We start from the raw sequence: 23,107 nt of genomic DNA, 5'->3' as shown, positions 1-23,107 counted from the left end.
CCTACTCCAGTATTCTTGCCTGGAAAATTCCATGGACAGGGGAGCTTGGTGGGCTGCGGTCTGTGGGGTCGCAGAGTCGGGCACAACTAAGCGACACTTCTCTTCAACATTCCCATAAATTATGTTAGGATATTTTATGGGAACTAAGCACTTAATAGTATTAAATCAGAGAGTGAGTGAAGGTGGTCTTATGAAAAGTGTCTAATGAGTGATTGAAAGTGAAAGTGAAAGTTGCTCAGTCCTGTCCGACTCTTTGCAACTCCATGGATTATACAGTCCATGGAATTCTCCAGGTCAAAATACTGGAGTGGGTAGCATATCCCTTCTCCAGCGGATCTTCCAGACCCAGGAATCTAACCGGAATTGAATTGGGGTCTCCTGCATTGCAGGAGGAGATTCTTTACAAACTGAGCTATCAGGGAGGTTCTAATGAATGATTACATAGCATAATTACATACTTTATAAACCTTAATATTAAGGGCATATATTTATTTCATACAATTTAGAAATGTAAATATAGTGTTTCTTCCATCAAGTGGAAAGATTGATAGATACATAAAAAGGGAATGTTTTTGTAAAGTAGAAGTCAGTATGTGCATTGATAACTTTTATGAATGATTTAAAAGCCTGCAATTCTATTAAATTTTGAGAACTAAGTAATTAAAATGAACGGAAGCCAGTTTCCCCTCCACAGCATCTTCAAAAGTGATGCTATTTTTAGAAGTTATTTAAAATCTTTAACAAGCATTTAATAGGCTGCAAATACTATATTTTTAGCTACTTAAAAGTTAAATTTTAAAGTTTTTTTAATTTACTTAAAAGTGTGTTTTCTCATTGTTATAAAATTGTAAGTGATATAGACACATGTACATTAAAACGTGAAAATCCTACCCTTCACTTCCATTCTCCAATTCCATCACTGTTAACAGAACTTTTTCTGTAAACAAAGAAACATATGAATACACATTTTTTCCATCAAAAATTGAATTATTATATACATTTTTAATAATAATTTGTACTTAAAATTATATGTACCTTGAATATTGTTCTACAATAACATAAATTTTCAGAATTTATGACTATAACTGAGTAGTTTTCTGTAACACTTATTTAACCTGATGTAATTCTCTTAATGTTTATGTAAATTAACTTCCTTTTTATTCTGAATATTAGTGGTTAAGTGAGCATCTATGTGTGTGTGCACATGCCTGTGCTTTATCTACCCTCATACATCTCTATGGTTGCTTTTCTAAAGCTAGGCTACTAGAAGCACTATTTCTTTTGTTAAAAGTATGGGCATTTAAAATTTTGTTAGGTTTTACCAGCTACCCCTGGAAATGGTGTGCCAATTTAAACTCTCAAAATATATATTAAAAGTTCTTTTTCTCAATACCTTCATCAGCAATGAATATTATTTATTCTCTTAATTTTTAAGCACTATGATAGTATTTATGGATGATTTTCTAATCTCTCTAGTGATTAATCAAACTAACCTTTAACTGAAGAATTAGACTTGTGTGAGACCTTCTGAAAATGGGCACTTTAAACAGAATTATCAGTAGAATAGTGTACTTTAAAAAAGTTTTTCTTTAAGGAAATAGTAATGTCTTATAAAAATCAGTTGAACTTCAAAGTCAGTCTTAAAACATACTGGAATATTGATGCGAAGGAATCTCTGATGAGGTTTCGGATTAAAGCCTTTTGAGAGGAATGAAAATATTGATTTTTATTTGGAGCAGAGGTGGTTTTTATCACCACACATCCAGTTAAAATAAAAAACTCTGGATTGGGCTACTTGCCCAGACTTTCTTTTTGTCTCCATGTTCTCCCTCCCTCAAGTTCTTCTAACATATCCTTCAGTTCACATCTCCCTGACTTTAAAGGTTCCCTGTTACCTCTAAAAAATGAAAAATAATATCATAACTTGCAAACTTGTTCAAAAATGCAGTTTCTCGGGTCTCCTCCCTGAAGATTCTGATTCACAAAATTTGGAGTGGGTCAGATCATCTGGGTTTTCAATAGAAATGCCAGGCGATTCTCCAGACTGCATCTAGAGGAAGACTGGAGTAAACTAGTAACTAGTTTAGTACTATCCAAGTCTTCTAATAATTACCTGTTAAACCTCTTCAGGCGAGCTTCTCAGGTGGCATCTCAGGTGGTGAAGAGTCTGCCTGCAATGCAAGAGAAATGGGTTCAGTCCCTGGATTGGGAAGATCCCCTGAAGAAGGGAATGGCTACACACTGCAGTATTCTTGTCTGGAGAATCCTATGGACAGAAGAGCCTGGTGGGCTACCGTCCATGGGGTCAAAAAGAGTCAGAACTGACTGAGCGACTAGCACTTTCAGTGTTTTCAAACCTTTTTCAGCTTACATTTAATGTCTGTCTAGCCAATGGAATGGTGCCTCTCAAACTGGATTCTGGATTCTTCTATCTGTACTTTTCCCCTGGAAAACCAATCCCCCTCTCCACTTCACTTCTCTCTTTACCTTATCCCTCATGTTCTAATCGAATCTCCCCTGCTAAACAAAGACTCCTATTTCCTCATCCCACAAAGATCCACTTCTGCAAGAATTTATTCCCATCACACATTTGGTGTTGTGGTGTAGAATTGTTACTTATGGTTCGTGTGTAATTCTCTGCATCTCTTATTGTGCCTTACACATAATCAACACTAAAACTGTGTTGGTTGGCTGGTTGAGTGAGTGAGTGATAATATAATTAGACTAATAGGGAGCAGGTCAGAGATTGCACTTCAACCCCATGAAGCCACTTCTTGACATTTTACAACTTGTTCTGCTCCTGAGAGACTTCCTTGCTCTCACTTCAAATTGGATTGCTTGTTTTGGTGAATAAAACAAAAGCGAATGCTTACCATTTATTTAGGTCTGTTAATTACATATTTAAATCACCCTATGTGAAGTGCTTGAGAACATTAATCCATAGCAGAGCCAGAGTTTAAAAATTAAATGCGAAATCTGCTGTTACAAGTCTGGACAATTTTTATCCCAGCAGGTCTGGGTTGCTAAAGGCCTGGATGTCTTAACTTTCTTAAAGCAGGTTAGCTTTCTTAACAGAAAATTATTTTTGTGTTTGGAATAATTTATCAGAAGCTACAAAATAACCTTGCGGTGAGGTGTTTAGAATAAATGTATCATTTGTCACAGGCACAGCGCTTGAGGCACATTTGGCTTCTATGCTGTATTCTTGCTATTTAGAACCAAATTACACAAGTTAGCACCAAATTACACAATTTAGCATAGCTATGAGTATAACCCAGAACTGTGTTCATAAAAACATGGGATATACTTAAAAAAAGATAATTTCCTGAGAATGGAAAATGGAACTAGCATTTATTTACTAATATTATTCAAGATTATCTCAAGAAACACCATTCATTTGAAAAAACTTAATCATGAGATAGGCATTGTCCTAATACTGTTTAATTAAATTGGAAACTTTGCACTATATTTTTTTTTTCAGTTTTGAAAAGCAAGCACTTGGTAAGTCACCTTGGAAAAATGGAAGTGATTTATTAATTTGTCATTTTCTGGGACTGAAAACAAGATCTTGACAAATAAAAAAGACATCCATTGGACATATATTCTTTTCTCTTCAGACTAGCAATTTAGTACTTTAGTGGAACGTCTTGGCCAGGCTGGTCTCCTGTAGGTTTGACTGTGGAAGAGCAGGTGTGCGCTTCCAAAGTGTCTTTACAAGTGTCTCAGTGGGGCTTCCCTCCCGCGCCTCTGCAGGAGACAGCTCATCTGTTTAATCCTTATGTTTTAGTCAACCTTTCTTATTATGCAGACAAGGCTCCGAGGCTCAGCTGGATCTTGACTCTCCAAATGAATTGATGGGGCTCTTTGATCTTAACTGTGTATTGCATCTGTTTCATCTTTCCTCTTCATGCATAGTCTTCCAAACTCCAGTTCTAGCTGGGGCTCTTAAAATAAATGGATGATTTTAGAAACAAATAAAAATTGCCATTTAAAACTCAGGTACAAACATGTCCACTTTTTGTGCTGGACATTTTTGTCATTGTTGTCCTGATAAACTTTCTTGAAAAAAAAAAATTCCCAAAGCAATTAAATGATGTGACTCCGGAAGGGACCACCAGAGTTAAGAGTATTTCACTGTGTGTGTGTTTGAGTGTGCACACACAGTGCTTTGTAGGACCAGACTTGCATGGAAAGTAAGAATGACTGATCTTTGCAATTCAGTTTATTGTATGTTAGCGTGATATCTTATTGATAGACCATATTGAAGTAAGAAGCATAGCGCTTGCTTAGCAAAATCTATCATAGAACTATAAAGACCCTGCTAGGCAATATTCCTCTTTTTGATTGGACTGAGTTGCAGGGAAAATCAGTTAGAATCAGAACTAATCCATATGGAAAGATCATTCTAGGGTATAGGATGCTAAAATAACATTTCTTTGAAAAAAAATCTAAAATGAAATACGGGTGTAGCAACTTGTATGATGTGGGAATGGAGGGATGTTGAGGGAACAGCATGGACTGTTTGCTTCCTGCATTAAAGCACATAAAGTTATGATTAATTGAACCAGAAAATATCAAGTTTTTATCTGAGTAACCTTTGATATTCTCATCTGGTATTTTGCAGACTTGGGTTAATTCTTTTTATTTTTAATTCCCCGTGAATCTTCATTTAAGTGTATCACAGTCTTGTGATGATAATGTAATGTCAAAGCTGTCAGAATAATTCAGCTGAGCAAAAAACTGATGTTTCCAGAAGCCCTTGAGAGGGTATGAAAAAGTTTCTCTCTGAGAGGAAGAATATTATGGTGTGACCTGCTAGTCTATTAAACATATACTTTATCCTGACATGCATACACTAAATATACTAATAACTATTGGTGAATTATCAGAATAAATACCTTCCTTTGAGCCATTTAGAGATAAAAAAAAATAAGGAATTTAATCCCTACTCATAACCCTATCATATTGCTGCTTTAAAAATATTCAGCTAACTTCCTTATACTCAAAGTAACCCTCAAGCCCCCACATGGTATTCAACACTGCACTGGGGATTCTTTCATCACTATTCTTGTATTTCCCACATGAAATCTGAGAAGAACTGTACAGGAAAGAATAAGGAATGTTACTCAATCCCCCAAGCAGAACTACTCTGTACCACCCACTCACTAATGTTACTCTCCTCTAAACAGTTTGTCTTACTACCATCTGGAATGTGATTTCCATGTATTTATGTACTTATTTACTTACTTCTTTCCTACTTACTTACTTATTACTTAATGCTTCCATTGGAGGGGAAAAAAAATCTAGCAACCAACCAAGCAAAGATGTGTGGTTTCAGTGAACTTCATTTAGTTTTCCTGATTCTATTTCCTTTAGTTTCTTATCTCTCATGCTTGACTGCCCTGTTCCTTCTGTATAATTGAGACAAAAGTGCCTGCACTCTTCTTGGTCTGTAATGATTCTGTGCTGCCTGAACTTCTGAAAGGTCTGTCCTTGCCCACATGAAGTGAGTCAACACAGCCAAAATCTTATTTTATTTCTGTGTGTGTCTGTGATTTACAAGTCCAAAGAGTTCCAGTTTATGTTAGAATAGTGTTCATTTGGTTCACCAATCTAGCTCCCAGGTCAATGCAGTTTATAGAATTTATTTAAAAGACTCTTCATTGCTACCTGCACATTTCCTTATGTTCACCAGTTCTGACCCATATTAATTCTTAATTTGCTTCTTAAATAGTAATTGGGTCATTTGACCTCCCTTAATCTTGCCTAAGTGTGAAAGATGATTTTCTTACATTATCCTCCAAAGAAGGAACGGGAGAAAACATTTATATTAGGTGTATTGGTGGAGATGTGGTTTCTAATTTTTAGCTGCCATTGAAATGCCCTTGTACAGGCTCTCTAACATGTATTTTGGTCTATGACCATCATACATGTCTTCAGTTCTTGAACATCTGTTGCATCTATAAATTGCCATCAGAGAACCAGAAGTTACCCAAGGATGCATTATTGTCTACTTAGAAATTTGAATAACTAATTAGTGGGCCATGAAATCAACTGAGTACGGAAAGCATGACCAGCATTAAAAGAAAAAGGTAAAAGGAAAAGTAGAAATATCAGAGTGTGTTGCATATAATAAAAGTAAGTACTGTTTCATGAACAATGTTTTCAAAAATATTTTGAGTATATTTGTGGTACTTGGTTGTGCTATGAATATTAATATTTTCATACCATGAATCTCAGTTTCTTTTTTTTTTTCAAGCCTAAAAATCCAAACCAAAAGTGAGCTAGATCATATAGCTTCTAGGAACGTTTTTGCCTGTGTGCTGAGTTTTAGAATTTAGAGTATTATTTTACCATATTTGAATTATATTTTTCACCAGTTAACCTCAAGCAAATCAAAGGAATTCTTGCATAGCAATAGAAATAATAATGAAAGCTTAGGAGATGTTTCCAGAATTCTTAAGAGCTAGGCTATATCAGCACACTGAGTGTACAGTGTTCTTACCAATCAAACTATTTAGCTTTCAGTAGTTGTTTTAGAAACATAAATATTTAGTTACACCAGAAAAAGGATTTTGTTTTGTCATTGGGCCAGAGTGAATACAAACTATGGCTGTATACTTCTATTATGATAAGAAAGGAAATAACAATTATCAGTCTTTTAAAATATCTCAAGGTTAAAATCTTTACCTTTTCACTTAAAAAGCCATTGTAAATGTGACCCTTTCATTATGAAAGGTATTATTGGGGTTTTCCCCCTGCCTTTGTATCCACTAGGAATTAATGTAGGGGGGAAGTTCTACCTGTCCTTCCATTGCATACTTGCATTTACTTCAGAACTAAGAAATGTAACTGCTGCTCCATGAAGTAAGCATGAGAAAAAAAGAAAATTATAATTTGGTTGCACACATGTGTATGTTGTTTAAGATTCATTGCCATGTCATGAGACCCTTTGTGAAGTCCATGGTGGTATGTGATTGGTACTCTGCAACTAGTAGCAGCAGAGTCATTTCAGAGCTTGTCAGAAATGTGGGGTGTCAGGCTCCACTCCAGACCTACCAAATCAAAATCTGCATTTTAACAAGATCACCAAGTATATCACATGATCATGAAAGTTTGAAAAGTGCTGGTGTGTAGGCTGAGTATTACCTAATTACTATATGCACCCAATGGCATTGTGGCTCAGATGATAAAGAGTCCGCTTGCAATACAAGAGACCCGGGTTCAATCCCTGGGTTGGGAAGATTCCCTGGAGGAGGGCATGGCAATCCACTCCAGTATTCTTGCCTGGGAAATCCCATGGATAGAGAAACCTGGTGGGCTACAGTCCTTGGGGTCATGTAGAATCAGAAACAACTCAGTGACTAACACACACACACACACACACACACACACACACACACGGAACCATAGCCATTTCATGGGCAACATTTTCGCTGGAAAAGAAAAATTGTTGAATAAAAAGAACCAGCAGTTTTCCATATCCTAGAGCTTCTGTGGACCACCTAACAGTGTTTATAACAACAATGCTGCTGTTGTTCATCAGAGCACCCATTATCAAGTGCCCCCATGCCTTGGCCATTGTGTCGGCTACATCAAGTTACCCATTCAAGCATCTTCTTCACCTTCCAGTTGGATGCTGTTTTGCAAATGAGGTAGTAGAGGCCAAAGACTGCCTGTTGTGAATCCAAGCATTTTGATGTCTAACATCCGTGATTGGTAGTCTCACTTTTTTAAAAATAAAAAAGCCTTATTTGTTTCAAATAGGGATAAAATTTGCTATTTGAAAGATTCCTATGAACGTAACTATTGACACTTGTTTAGATAATATTTTTAATTAATAATGAGTTCTCAAATTTGCATATTTGAAAAGACAAGAAAAGTCTTAAATTTTAATCCCACATCCAACTGTAGGGTTACCTACCAGTTCACAATCTATTATATAGTAGGCTTTGCTGCTCTGTTGCAACTTGTATCCCGTTGGCTGTAGATACTCTGCTGGCATCTAGGGAACTTAGCCTTGAGAGTGAACTGCCTGTCAGAGGACAAACAATTGTACATTTGTAACATGAATAAAAGATGCCTTACTTGAAACAACTCTGAAATTGTCCAGAATGTAAGAATGCGGTTTTTCGCTCATGTACCGAATTAAATCCTTTGTAAGGAAGAAAAACATCCTTTGAGAAAGGAGGTGCTGTAGTAATGTCAACATTTTGGCATTTACTGTATGAGGAAAATCAACTTATGTAACAAATACTATTAAAAATGTTATTGTTGTTCAGTCGCTAAGTCCTATCCAACTCTTTGCGACCCTGTGGACTGCATCACTCCAGGCTTCCCTGTCCTTCACTGTCTCCTGGAGTTTGCTCAAACTCACCATGTGCATTGAGTCAATGATGCCATCCAAACATCTCATCCTCTGTTGCCCAGTTCTCTTCCTGCTCTCAATCTTTCCCAGCATCAGGATCTTTTCCAATGAGCTGGCTCTTCACATCAGGTGGCCAAAGTATTGAATCTTCAGCTTCAGCATCAATCCTTCCAATGAATATTCAGGGTTGATTTCCTTTAGGATTGACTGGTTTGATCTCCTTGCTGTCTAGGAGACTCTAACATGATTTTTTTTTTTCTTTTCCTTTGTATCTATATGAGATGATGGATGTCACTAAACTTATTGTGGCAATCATTTCATGATGTATGTAAGCCAGACCATTTATACTATATAAATCATTATATCACTTTTATAGTGCTATCTGCAATTATTCATTAATAAAACTGGAAGAAAAAAATGAATTATTTAGAACTGGAAAAAATAGCATTGAAATGAGAGCTGGAAGCAAAAGTTGCCAAGGTCAGGTTATGGCACAGAAAAACAGTGCTGTGTCCTTCAGATCAACTGGGCAAACATAAGCAAGTGAACCATGTCTAGTAACATTGGGAAATGGAGAGTGTCTGGGAATTTTTGTAAAGAAACAAAAATATGCCAATTGCACATTCAAGTAGGGATGATGGAAAAAATTTTAAGTGTTAAATTTGTTAATGTTCAAATAAATAAATAACACATTAATTTACACAATAGCCAAGAATAGACTGTGAAGAGTACTTCTCACTCACTCCTGCTCCCCAAGTACCAGTTTCCATACTAAAGCAAACACTGTTGGCAGTTTCTTGCATATTTTTCAGAAATATTCTCTTTATATACAGGCATTATGTACAAAATCCTTATTAAATAGGTAATATACAATAACATGGTTCTGTACCATTCTTCTTTTGCTTAAAATGATCCCAGAAATAATTTCATATCAGTATTTTGTTGATTTTAATGCCATACAGCATTCTAAAGTATGGATATAATAGAACTTATTTAACCAGTTTCCTTTGGTGATATTTTTTAGATCATTCTCAGTTTTTGCTCTTACAAATAGTACTGCAACTAGGATTATTGGCCATATAATGTCAAGCATATGGAATATATGTATTCTTAGGTTTTCGTGTATAATAATCAAAGTATGTACAATTCTTTATTCTGCTTTTTTCAGTCAGCATAGTCAGAAGAATTTGGTTTTCTAAGTCATCCTCATTATCACTTCATGACTACATACAAGTAATTGCCATAAATAATTTAATAATATCCATTTTGGGGTACATTAGTTTGTTTCTATTTTCCCATATTTACTACTGCAGTGAAAAACTTTGTGCACATTTTAATCTCTTGAAATTTCATACAGAAAAGTTTCTTTTTTCTTTCAACTAGTAAAGAGCTTTTTGACTTATTTTGACTTTCTGATTCAGAATTATGTTCAAGGGAACTAATAGCGTTATGGAAGCACTTATTTAGGAATCTTATGAGAATGTCTATTTTGAACTATTTTTTAAACTATTTTGAACTCTTTTTCAGTATCTTAAACATATAGTTTTGAATGAATATATACCCTAGTTAATAGATAGCCATCAACATAACCATCAGCATAGGGTGGCTGGCTGGTTGGTCTACAGGGTACAGTTCTTGCCTTGGTGTGAGAGGTACCAGGTTCAGGATCTGGATGAGCCCTTTCTTTTTGGAATTCCCAGGTGGTACTAGTGGTAAAGAACCTGCCTGCCAATGCAGGAGACTAAGAGACATGGGTTTGATCCCTGGGTTGGGGAGATCCCCTAGAGAAGGGCACAGCAACCTGCTCCAGTATTCTTGCCTGGAGAATCCCATGGACAGAGGAGTCTAGAAGGTTACAGTCCACAGGGTCACAAAGAATTGGACACGACTGAAGCAACTTAGCACACATCAACATAAGTCCAAGGGAATAATTTATTTTGCGTTATTAATTTTCAAAACACGTAAATTAGGCCTTGAGGGGGATGTGTGCAACAGTGTTCATTCTTCATAGCCATGTATTTCTCAAGAAAGTATTATGTGCTAGACCTCATGATGATTACCAAGGCTATGACAATGAATGTGATCGGCACAGCTTACTTCCCACAGCATCTCTAAAAGCTGTATCTAAGGTGCTTTGTCCTTGACATTGTATTACAACACATTCTTGTCCTCCAACAATTCCAATTTCTGTGTTCTTTTGCTTTTAGGGCATCTAACTCATTCCTTAATATCAGCCCAACATGTGAAGAATAAACACTATCTTATGCTCAAAAAGATACATATATATCTGAATACACATATATGTATACATATGTATTATATATAGTTTAAGACTCCCTGAAATCATATTTCTCCCTCCTTTTCTGAGATTTAAGGAGCACTTTGTCTTCCTGGGATGAAAGTATCTTTCTCTGTATTTTGAGGGCTCTCTAAATGATCTTATCCTTATTGTATATATTTCAGATTGCCACTAAATACATTTATCTTTTCAGCAATTTAGCCTAAGTAAACCAAGTGCAGGGACTTTGGGCCCTCTGTTACAGGAACATCTTCATTGTGAAAATAAAATGTATATTTAGGCTGCACACCACAATTGATTAACACAGTGCCTGATAACTACGATTTTCACAGGTAGAGATAACCATTTTGGTCCCTTTTAGGGAGTCAGATACAAAGAATCCTTATGTAAAATGGCACCTCAAATTTGCATTTTAAAATTTCACCAAATTCTTCCATCCCAGACCTACTAATTTCTTGATAAATATAACTTTTATTACCATAGTGTATTTCATTCTTTCTAAAGCTTTGCAGTGCAGACTTTTTACTTCATTGATGCTTAAATATTTCAATGGAGAAAATAATTCATTAGTAAATATTATATCAGTTTAATGTCTTAACAAGCAGATAAAACTCTTCATTGACCAAGTGAATGTTTCACTCTCAAAGATACTGTCATATCATTTTAAGGAACTTTTATGTTAGCTAATATGCATGTAAATTTTACTAAATTCTCTATATGTACATTTGTGTATATCTACACATTTCTATGGGCTTCCCTGGTAGCTCAGAGGGTAAAGAATTTGCCTGCTATGCAGGAAAACCCAGGTTTGATCCCTGGGTCAGGAAGATACCTTGGAGAAGGGAATGGCTACCCACTCCAAGTGTTCTTGCCTGGAGAACTGCATAGACAGAGGAGTCTGGTGGGCTATATAGTCCATGGGGGTCTCAAAGAGTTGGACATGACTTAACAACTATCACACACACACACACACACACACATACACACACATTTCTGTATAATTCAATAGGCTGACTTTTAGATGGGAAAATGTGTATTAGGATATAATGATAACTATCTCTGAATCTAAAGTTGTATGTTATTCTTAGCAGAGACACCCAAATTAGTTTCTCATTATTTTGCCTAAATAGAATTTGCACTTTTATGTGAGGATATGTTCCAGTAATCAGAATTTATAGACTACTCTTCTTGATGAAAAACAGAAGAGTAGAGACTTCTTAATATCAGCATATCACTTCTTTGAGTTTACTTAAAGCTATTTAGCCATTAAGCTGGCTCCTCCTGCTAACAACCTGATCATAAGACATTACCAAGGTAGCTCAAAGGTGGAAAAGTAAAGACAGAGGCATCTGAAAATGGAACTCTGGTAGATTTAAAAAATTTTCTCCTTATTCTAATATTCCATATCCTTAACATTGAGATTGGAGTCCTCCTTATTGAAACTTTGCACATACCCTACTGTTTGAACTAAAAACCCCAGGAACTACCTGTCTGAGATCTGAATGTATTCTTGGTCCCAAATCAATCTTGTCACTTCTCAGGAAAGCAACAGAAGATAATAAGTAGTATTCACCTGATTGCTTTCCTGCTCCGAGACAGCTGGTGACGCGTGTCTTCCTGATAACCAGGAGTTTCAGATCTGAGGCAGGGATAAAGAGAACCTCGGAGCTGGCAGAATCTAAATTTGACAGTCGATGGCTGAGGAGAGGGTCAGAAGGGATGGAATCTGTGACACGTATGAGAAAGGAACAAAATTTATCTGCTCTTGTTGCAATGATTAGATGTCTCTTTGTCTGGCTCTCCTACAGCGGTTGACTGATTGTACCTGCCAGCTGGCTAATATCATAATTAACAAAGTTGCTACTACGTCTGCAAAGTTTAATCAAAAAAATTTGCCAGTGATATGATGGCATTGTCACAAAGATCACAAGGGACTCAGAGTCGACTTTCGCTCAAGGTGGAACGGCAGAGCTGTGGAGGCAAAATGAGAAATCTTGAACTTGTTCAGCCAAAGGTAGGTTTCTTTCATAATCCAACATCCTGGGCTCTCTTATTAAGATTTTTATTTGATTGTTAGTGGGCTTTTTTTGGTTGTGTGACTAGGACGATTCAGAGAAAGATCCATATGCTTCTTGAACACTTACAGCACATTCTTAGATAGTTTTGAGTTTTTTCCAAATATAGAAACTCAGAAATATAATGAAATAGCTTTTGATGATGAGAATGGAATATAAAGCAATATATTTGCCTGTTACTGTATCTAGCTCATCTTTATCAGTTTACAGAATTACTGTTTGGTAACAAACATCAATTGAGCAATTACACTGTATAGCACTTGGATTTATTTTTTTCAACAAAGTAAAAGCCATTACTCCTCTTTATTCTATTGTGTCAACCTAGTTATAAGAGTGAATAAAAGCAATCATAGTTATAGAATGTGTAGAAGTTCTATTTCAGTTTCCAGAAATGCTCAAAGTGGAGAGGGAGGAGGTCTAAGGTCTTAAGTCAAGCAAGAGATTGGGGCTTTTTCTTTATAACACTCAGAAAAACCGCTGCTTTTTGAGATCATGCGTTATTTCTCCGTGCCAGTCTGGCCTTTGACTATTGTACCTGTATTTTCTTTTTACCATGATTTGCTTTGCTTGATTGAATATTCATGCTCTGGGGAGTTTCCCAAATGATAGCCTTCACATATTGCTAATTAATGGATGTGAATATTGATGAGGAGGGGCGTGCGCCTCTGTGTCTATGCTTGTGTGCTTCCTCTGAGTACAAAGAGAGAGGAAAGTATCTCAAAAAATCATGCGGGAGGCAAAGTTTGGGTTATTTATGCTGTGTCACAGCCCTGCTATAATTCCAAGGCAATCAATTTGCAGTGTAATTGGGAACAAATGTTAAGGGTCTTTTACTTTCCCTCCATGGTCATCTAGGCACTATGTCATGGCAGAAAAAAGCGCAATGATTTTTTTTTGTCCATTGCTATTTATCTTTGGTGTTAATAGCAGTTTTAAAACATCATGAAATAACATTTCAGAAACAAATGAATGCACAGCACGTATATTTTTTAATAAGTCCATAAACTTTCTTGTGGTTTTATTCCTAGCCCTAGGAGACTAGACATTCTGAATATGCTCATTTTTAAAACTTGACAGATTTCATATTCTAAAATTTTAAAAATGAATCTCTTTTATGGGATTATAAATTGTAAAGCCTTTAAAAGTCTAGATAGTTTACAAAGCTGTTTATTGAAATTTTGGTTAAATTTTTACTTAATGCGTTGCCATTCTTCACTAAAATTTAATGACATTGATAAGAAAAGCTAGAAGTGGTATTTTAAATCATTATTTTATTATATTCTGGACATCGTTTTCAGAAGAGAATGTTATTCTCCTGATAAAGTCTCTCTTTTTTTTGTCTTTGACTTCACTCTCTCCCTTGGTAGTACGTGGCACATAATAGGCACTCGACGCATTTTTATCAAGTCAATGAATTAATGAATTTGAGTCTTTCTACTGCTATTCAAATATTGTTAGCATCTGCTGCCTCCAAATCGATAACTTTTGAACGCAGTAAACATTATGGACAGAAGCAAGTAGATGAATGGCACAGTCACAGACAATAGGGAGGATTAAGTTCCTAAAATAATATAATGTTGTTTTAACCTAAACCTCCATAATATTTTGTGTAATTGAGATTTGCTATTGTAGGAACTCAGCTGGAGGAGCAAAGGTCTATGAGGATTAGAAAGGGCCAGGAAAGTGGTTCACAGCTGATGCACTCGTTCTTTTAAACAGGATTATCTCCTAAGATGTGTAGAAATGAACTCTTGTCAGAGTTTCAAAGGAATTAATATTTTTGGTAAAATGTGCTAATGTAAAGAGTTAGAAGATTAGTGATGCATAATGAAAGCAATGCATTCTTTCACATGGAAATAGGAATATAATAGATGTCCTGCAGGTGATTGGGGCTGTAGCAATTTTATTCAAGATTAAAGTTTGATTGACCTTTGTTAGGGTGATTAACCCTTCTGAAATTAAAAGCCAGAGCTGAATTACGCTGGCCCATTTAAATGCAAACATTGAGCAGGTCGTATGTCATTCAAATAATAATAATAAAAAACCCTCCTATTTTAATTTTCATTTTTGCACATCTGAATGCAATGCTGCTTTGGAAGGATTATAGTTCAGGCCAAAGCATGGTGGTGGCAGAGCATGCAGAATAACATATAGATAATTGGGGGCACGTGGAAGAGTCCTAGGCTTTACCCCCTCCTCATTCAAAGCATCAAAACCACCACCCCAACAAAAGCAGGGAGCCTGAAGACAGTCTTCACACACTTAGAATGTGTGTTCTCAATAGAAAAAGAGTATAGAAATAGCTGGGAAAGGGTAAGTAACAGTGACATCTATTCTTACCCAGTGCTAACCACTAAACTGCTTATTAGATCCATATTAAATCCATATGACGCCTCCTGAAAAATGGGGGCTTTTGGGTATGGTTGCTTATGAAGCTGTTCACAAAAGTTGATTGTTTCCGATAACTAGAATTTTATTCCCCATGGTCTCTCATAGTCTATGGATAGTGTAGGTCTTTTCAAAAACGTTGTATGAGGAGCAAACTAGTTCTTTACAAAGCTTTTCAATGGCTTGGTTTTATTTCTCTTTGTTAAATTTTCTTGAAGCCTTGTGAAAAGTTGCGTATTCACATTGTTTCAAAAAGGGGCTTCCATTTTTCATACTATATTAAATATTTTTATCCCTAAGTCAGTGAATATTTTTAGTTTTAGTTTCCACCACATGATGAACACATCTTCCTTTTATGTATCTGTGGACTATTAAAATGATAATAAATGTTCTCTTCCTTCCATATGTAATTTATTTCTCTCTAGTCATCAAAGAAATTAGTCTGAATGTTTCAAGGTAGAAAAGTCCAAGGTATTATGATGTAAAAATTAAGAAGCCCGAGGTACTGTAGTTTATTTTTATATCAGCTTTTCATGTGCTCTTTTAACATCCTTCGTAATGATAGACTTCTACTCCAGGCCTGTGAAGAAAGTCAAAGATGAAAAACTTGTGATAGACTGACTGAGATTATTCAGCTAACAAAGTGACTCTCACATCCTCCAGAGAGTGGGATAATACCACGGAGCACAGACTAATAACATGCTTAACTAAGATCTGTTTGCTATAAGGATAATTTCCTAATTCTTAATCATGGGGTTAGTATTCAACTATAAATGGTAAACAAATACTTTCTGTACCTTGCCTGATAAAGTGTAGCTTATCAGCTTTAGTTTTGGTACATTGAATTGTCAAACTAAAAAAAATATCCAGCTGTTCCCTGATAATATTTTCACTAAAAAAAAAAATAAACCCCACCGCTAAATTAAATCCCTAAAATAAACACTACTAATTCTTCAGACATATCAACAGTCTTCTCTAATTTGATTATTCTTGTTTCACCTTTTACCAGAACTAAATGAAGATAATTTGGGGCATTCTAATTTATTGTAAACACACCATTTTCTAAACATAAAGAGCTAATGTGCCAGACTACTGATAACATCTTCTCTGTGTTGCCGTTAATTGTCAGCCATCTTTTCCATAACACAAAATCATAGATCAGAGAAGAGAAATTCATATCATCTTAGGGTAGAAAAAAGAATTGGTAAAAGAGCAAAGACAAATAAGATTATATTTTGTTAAATCCCAAATCCAATCATTTGTTTTGCTTCAGTGTGTTTAGAAGATGCTTTTGCTTCTTTGTCGCCTTTGTTGCTGACAATCCGTTCCCTTCTAATCTGTCCAGTCCCAGACCTGACATTTTCACTTTTAGTTGTGAAATAATATTTTTTGCCATTAACTGGCCAAAATTAATTCATTTGACATTTTCATGGGACACATATTCTAGCTGGAGTCTTGTTCAATAAAACATACAGTTTTAAAAGTGACCAATTGTATTATTTTATACACCCTGTATTATTTGTCAGTCAGCAATTTAATTTCACAAAAATTTAGAGTAGGGTCACCATGAGCAATTTTATTGCTTTGGGCTGAAGAGGGAGAACAAGTGGCAAACCTGAGGATTTTCAGGGTTTTAAAAATCAATAATAGTGAAAAAATAAGTCACACAAATTTTTCAAGATGTTATTCTCTTTAACAGACACTCATTCTGGAAAAAAAAATTAGTGGTTATGTCAGTCCAATGAATTATTTTTTGTAATTTGTTTGACAAAATAATATGCTCTCAGACAATAAATGCTCTGATGTTGACTTTACAGCTAATTGCGAAGGTTAATTCCCTAGCTTTAGTTTTCAAGTGAATTGGAAGTTGCCCTAATACAGTGCAATGGCCTGTGGCCTATTGATGCGTTACCTGCTATTTGTATTAAAATGATCACACCACCTGTACATAATCCCTTGAAAGCTAGAGAACTGCTTAATATAATAACTTTGACTAAAATGCCTTTAGTGTTTCTGAAGCCTTCGCTGTCTGACCTTTATTCCGTTTCAACATTTACTGAGCAACTCCTATGTTCCAGGTACCCTCTTCAACCAAGGGAGGTGGATCTATGAACCACATTTTATGAACCAGAACCTGAGACTTGAGGGTGGAGAGTGATGCCTAAAGTCAAGTCAATGACACAGTCTGGGTTGGAAGCCAGTGCCGTATTTCAAGGTCTTTGAGACCGGAGCTGCCCTTGCATTATCTGTAGTCTTCCACTTCGCCAAAACTTGCTTATTGTGAGCACAGGAATGTTTAGCACTTTCCCCAGATGAGGAATTTCCTAAATCACAGGATCTTCAATGAAAGAATGAATTCTCTAAGAGAAGAGGTGCTTTAGAACAGTTCAGATTATTCCAGACAATGAACGTCACTTATTGGCTCATTTCATGGAGACCAGAAATTGTCCTCTGCAAATATTGGCCATTTAGTTCAGGGGGAAAAAAAAAAAAAACACCTTTAGGCTCTTTAAAAAAATATGTTTAAAATGTGTTTGCTTACCTATCTTTCATTTAAAATTCATAAATAATTGGGTCTAATAGAGTTCAAGTAAGAGTGACCTTCATTCCCCCTCATCCACTTTTGCTGGTTCAATAGTTGGACAATCACTGATAAAGGTGCCTCCAAGTTTTATAATTCTTGCCTTTGAAACTGGATTTGAGCACAGAGTCTGTTAGATTTCTGTTCCATAGGGAATTGTCCAGTTGTTTATGCCAGTTGAGTTTAAAGGAATATATGGGGAAATTTTTTTGATAAGTATTTTAAGGATACGAGTTCTATAGGGTGACTACAATATGAGAAAAATACACCATGCTATTTAATGAAACAATTTTGACTTTCATTTCCTGATTTATTATGAGACTATAGGAATTAACATGGATGAGTTAGAAAGACAGTAAACCTCTAAAAAATTAGCCTCAGAGGTCCCCAAATTTGGGATTGACAAATACATTTTCCCTTGGAAATTTGTTCCACCTTTTGAAAGCTGGCTCTTTCGGTCTATACATTCTCAGAGTGTGGGTCACAGAATTGCAATAGGTCCAAATATATCCCTATATCTACCCACAGGGCCTAGAAAAGTGCCTGATACAGGTCGGTACTGAGGAAATGTTTGTTAAATTGGATTGAAAGTGACTATTACCATTAAATAAAGCTTGGGATGCTAACTAAACCCAGTGCTTCATTTACAGGCCTGGTGTCTGCACTAAGAAATAAACTAAGAAATAATGTTTTAGGCTTTCTAACTTCAGAGTTTGAAAGAGAAAGGAGAAGTTGAGAGAGAGGAGTATAGGTGTAGAGATAGTTATATTTCCCCATATGCCAGTTAGGTATGTTTGTTAAAGGATCCCCTTTTTCCCTTTGCATAGCTTTACTTCTAGGCCTATCAACCTCGCCCAATCCTGACTTGTTAGTCACTAGTCACTTATAACCTACCAACAGGGAACCTAGCTTTTCTGAACTGATAAAAATATTTAATCAAAATGATACAATTGGATTATGTCTATAGGAATACAGGGAAAATAATTCACAATATTCATTTTGAAAATGAATGGAAAAGCAAGTTTAGGGCAGTATATAGAGCCAGGAAAGTTTAAAAGTGTTTGCAGGAAAATAAGAAATTCTATTGTTATTCTAACTACAAATGAAAGTACTTGGCAGCAGAGAAAATTAAAGTGTGTGATAAGATGAGATATACTGAGAGCATCTCTCCTAAGAGATGCTACGCAAGACGCAAGACAGGAGAGCAAGTTTGACCAACACCTCTACAAATGGGATAAATACTTGAGCATTCATTAACCATTTGAGTCCTGTTTGATGATGATTAAACCCTTAGGCAGATGTGAATCAACTTTACTATGTGGAAACATTGAGGAAAACATTTATGAAAAATATGATCCAATTTCTGAAAATACAGGCCAATTAAAGTTTGAGGTTTTTTTAATGCTGTCTGCATGATGTATATATTAATAAGGATGTCTATCCTCTCATTCTTCATCTTCTTAAGCAAAAGCGGATTTTTACTTATTGACATAATACTGAAGAATCTAGTTTTTCTCCAAAATTATACATTTTTTTTGCATAAATGTGCCTAATTACCTGAATTCAGTTTTGATTAGCAGTGTTAATTGATGCAGCTGTAGATGGTATCTGTTTACCTAAATTACCATGTGCAAACAGCAATACGTCTGGAAGTGAATATGCTAAACTGAAAATACTAATTAGCTAAGACAGATTGTTATTCAAGTCACATCATAGGGCTTTCTAATGAAAGCCTGGATGTGTCAGGGCTTTATGATATTCAGACAGAAATGTCTATATTACATATGATTTCTAAATTTAATTCATAAGAACAGATGGGATGTCAGCCAGGGTTCTTCTGCCTTATTCTAGTATTAATGTGAATATTTTACTCAACTGGAGATATATTCATATGTTTTTTGTAAGAAACTAGTTGTGTGCCTTTGTAAGAAACTGGTTGTATGTTTTGACTATGTGCCAGCTTTGCACATTCAGAAACATCTATTTCTTGACCAATATATTCCTAGATGGTATCCACCCACTGTCTCAAAGAGGAAGATAAATAAAACATTTTGCAAGTTTAATCACATCAATTGGCTAATTTAATGAAATCAAGTAGCAGAAAGTTTAGTTAGAAAGACAGCTTACATTGAGTAATAATTTATGTGTTTTTTTTGCATTCCAAATTAATAAATTAATAGTAATAATAAAAAAAAAGTTTGCTCATAGGAATCTTAGGAATCAGCAAGCAGTTTGCAGGGCTGAAAGGTGATTTCTCATTGTCTTCAGATTTTCTTGCATCTCTAATCTTTTAAAAATGAATAGAAAAGCAGTGCTTATTTTCAGCTGCCCAGTTTTGAAGTGTTAGAGCTTTTTCTGTGTCTGTGGTTCCCATTCCCTTTGTCCTAAAGCATGATCTGCTTTGCGTAAGGATTCTCTCCAAAGAAAGCATTAATCTTTTACTGTCTGCTGAGGTACTCAGCACTCATTAATTGCAGTGTAACTTAGATGTACGCAAAGATTATAATACAAATCCTGCACATCACATAATGAAGAAATAATGGACCCATATTCCTTTTCCCAAGAGGCAAAATAACTATGCTTAATGCATAATAAGTCTCTTCTTCCCAAAGGCTGTGAAAATAAGGCCTTTTGACTCAAACTTAAGAGTTTAAGATCCCTTATTAGATGTTTTAAGATGCCATGAGCAAAATGGGGATAATTTTCATGATGCAAATTTGAACATAATTATAGTTTGGCATATTTAATTTAGGTTTAAGTGAGAATTATAATTACCAAAAATTGAATTATTTCAATTATGCTAATTTCTATCCCCAAAGTTTTGTGTAATGTGGGTTCTCTAGGAAAGGTTTAGATCTAGCAAAATTACAATAGAATCTACTACTAAAAATAAGAAATTTGTGAAAATGACTGCTGTAGTTACATTTTAGCTGCAACATGTTAAAGCACTGTTAACTGGCCTAGGAGAACATGAAGGGCTTGAAATAGCTTAAATCAAAGTAGAGAAAAGGAACATAACGCACTGCTTGGACGCTTTGCATTCCATTTTCTGTATCACTACCAGTTGTAGCATAATATTGTTATTTGTTGTCTAATCAATAAAGTTAATCCCAGTATTTTTAAAATAAAATTCATGGATGTGACAGTTATGATTATTTAATAGTATGCTTTGAAAAGTCACCTTCAGAATTGTCTTGCCTTTGATAACCTTTTGACATTAGGTTTTTCAAAGAGACTTAAGGTAAGATCCCTCTATTCTCCTAATTTCTCTATTTTAAAAGCTCGAGGAGGAAGGTTTTCTTTCCCAGTGGCTAATTGTAATTTGCTTTATTGTTCTCTGGACAGTCCAAGAAAGTTCATTGTTATAAAACTAAAGTGTGTTTGTGTGTGTGTGTACACACATTCATCAAATCACCTAAGTGAAGAGTTGAATTCAATCACTAGAGCTAGTCAACCAGTTTGATTGTCAGCTGTGTTTACTTTCTGTGCTGCTGGATTCACCAAAGCAACTGCTGAATTAATGCAAGTCTGCTTTCCAAGCATAGATAAAAGAAGAAATTTCCTCTCTAGAAAGTTCAGCCATCTATTTTATTCATAGCAGTGTTTAGGGAACTCTTTGCTCACCATGAGATTCTGTAAATACTGTAGTAAACGAGTTTTTGTTTGTTAGTTTGTTTCCATGTATAGACATGAACTTGTTCTGTGTCATCATCTTTTCTAGAATCTTTGATGACCCATGTGAGCATTTCTACGTAAGAATCTTAAAATGGGAAAACAGGTCAGTGATGTGAAATGTAGACTGGAGTTAAGGCATCTCATCAGATATTTCAATGAATTGTCTTTAGGCAAATCACTTAACTTCAGGGTGAAAATTAGTTAATTTTAAGAATAAATATAGCTCTCTTTCTGACTTATTAAGGATTTATCTCTTGTTCCCAAGGTTCAATGGATCTGTAAATGAAATGTATGAATGTTTCCTTTGAACTCTAATTGGCATGTGGGGGAAGCAGGTCAGACTGAGTTAAAGGCTGAGGGACTTAATCCTTTGAAGAAATTTTTATTTAGTTTTGTTGCTTCTAAGTATTGCTAATATATTCTAAGATGAATTTGACACTTTGCTTCATATATGCTGGTTTATTTTCAAAAAGGTAGACTGTAGGCTCCCCGAGGGATATATTTTACTTCTTTGTTAAATCTCCCCTCTGTCTTCATGCAGCTTTATCACAGGAGAAGAGTTGCATGCGAGGGTTCTCCTTGGGCAAACTGTGGCCACCAGTGAGTAAAAATCATGGCCGTTAACCCCATTTATAAATCTCAGTAACTTATGTTACAGGAAACTGTGTATTATCTAACGTGGGGACTGGAAACCCTCTGAAGACATCTAAAAACTTTTAAGCTCCTCTTTATTTTGAAAAAAGTGCATATTTTTGATGAGTTTATGTTCTGGTCAAAGGAACCTTAACAATTCACAAAGGATAGAATTCATCTGAACTTACTCCTTGAAAAGTATAACATAGGCTACATTTGAATTAATGCAAATTTCAAATGAATGGGATTTGAATTGGTAAACAAAACTTGATAGATTTTGCCTGTCATGTGTCAGCAGTGTGATCTTGGGGCATTTTTCTCAATTCTTCTGGGCCTTAGTTTACCCATGTCACAGAGAATCATACATACTTATAGGGGTGTTATGATGAGCAAATTATATAATGTATGCAAACACCTTAACCTGATGCCTGTCATCAAGTTGACAATAAATAATAGATATAATTACCATGTACAATAAAGTAGTTCTATATTAAAAACCAACAGAGGCACTAGTTAGACATTATCTTTTCCACAGTTATTACTAGGGCTTATATGGGTCTTATTTGCAAAAGCTAGGATCAGGAACTGAGGTCCCAGGCCTGGAAAAAGGCCCAGAGGTCCACACATGAGTGTACATCTAGGGATTTCTTAAGAAATTAGCACCTGGAGCCAGATTTATAGAAAAATGTATTCTTCTTTCATGTAAGGAGCTAACATAGGAGAGGGGAAAGACCCACAAATGCCATCTTACCCATTTATAATTTGTTATGCTAAGTTAAATTATTTCACTGATTCAGCAAATATCTTACAAATACCTTGCATGTGTTGGATATTGCAGAAAGCACTGTAGGTATATAGAACTTGAATTTAGAAAGATTCAATGCCTTCAAGAATCTTAAATAACCATCCTATCATTGTATTGGAGAAGGAAATGGCAAACTACTCCAATACTCTTGCCTTGAAAATCTCATGGATGGAGGAGCTTGGTGCAGGCTACAATCCATGGCGTTGCAAAGAGTCGGGCACGACTTCACTTTCACTTTCACTTTCATCATTGTATACCTGTTATTGCAACAGTGATGAACTTT

General features: G+C 35.5%; 1 long non-coding RNA gene across 2 annotated transcripts in view; it reads left to right on the top strand.

The window, feature by feature from the left end:
• LOC120858485 overlaps nt 1–23,107 on the top strand; it is a 70,212-nt gene that overhangs the window by 26,351 nt on the left and 20,754 nt on the right. For both annotated transcript variants that reach the window (XR_005719878.1, XR_005719877.1), the window contains exons 6-7: nt 5,978–6,138; nt 12,476–12,681. This is a non-coding gene — a long non-coding RNA (uncharacterized LOC120858485). The remainder of the gene's footprint in view (nt 1–5,977; nt 6,139–12,475; nt 12,682–23,107) is intronic.

This window comes from Oryx dammah, unplaced genomic scaffold (genome assembly GCF_014754425.2).
Source record: "Oryx dammah isolate SB20612 unplaced genomic scaffold, SCBI_Odam_1.1 HiC_scaffold_29, whole genome shotgun sequence".
In the NCBI taxonomy this organism is placed as follows: Eukaryota; Metazoa; Chordata; class Mammalia; order Artiodactyla; family Bovidae; genus Oryx; species Oryx dammah.
Note: the sequence above shows the minus strand (reverse complement) of the source record. Positions and strands in the feature narration are given on the sequence as shown.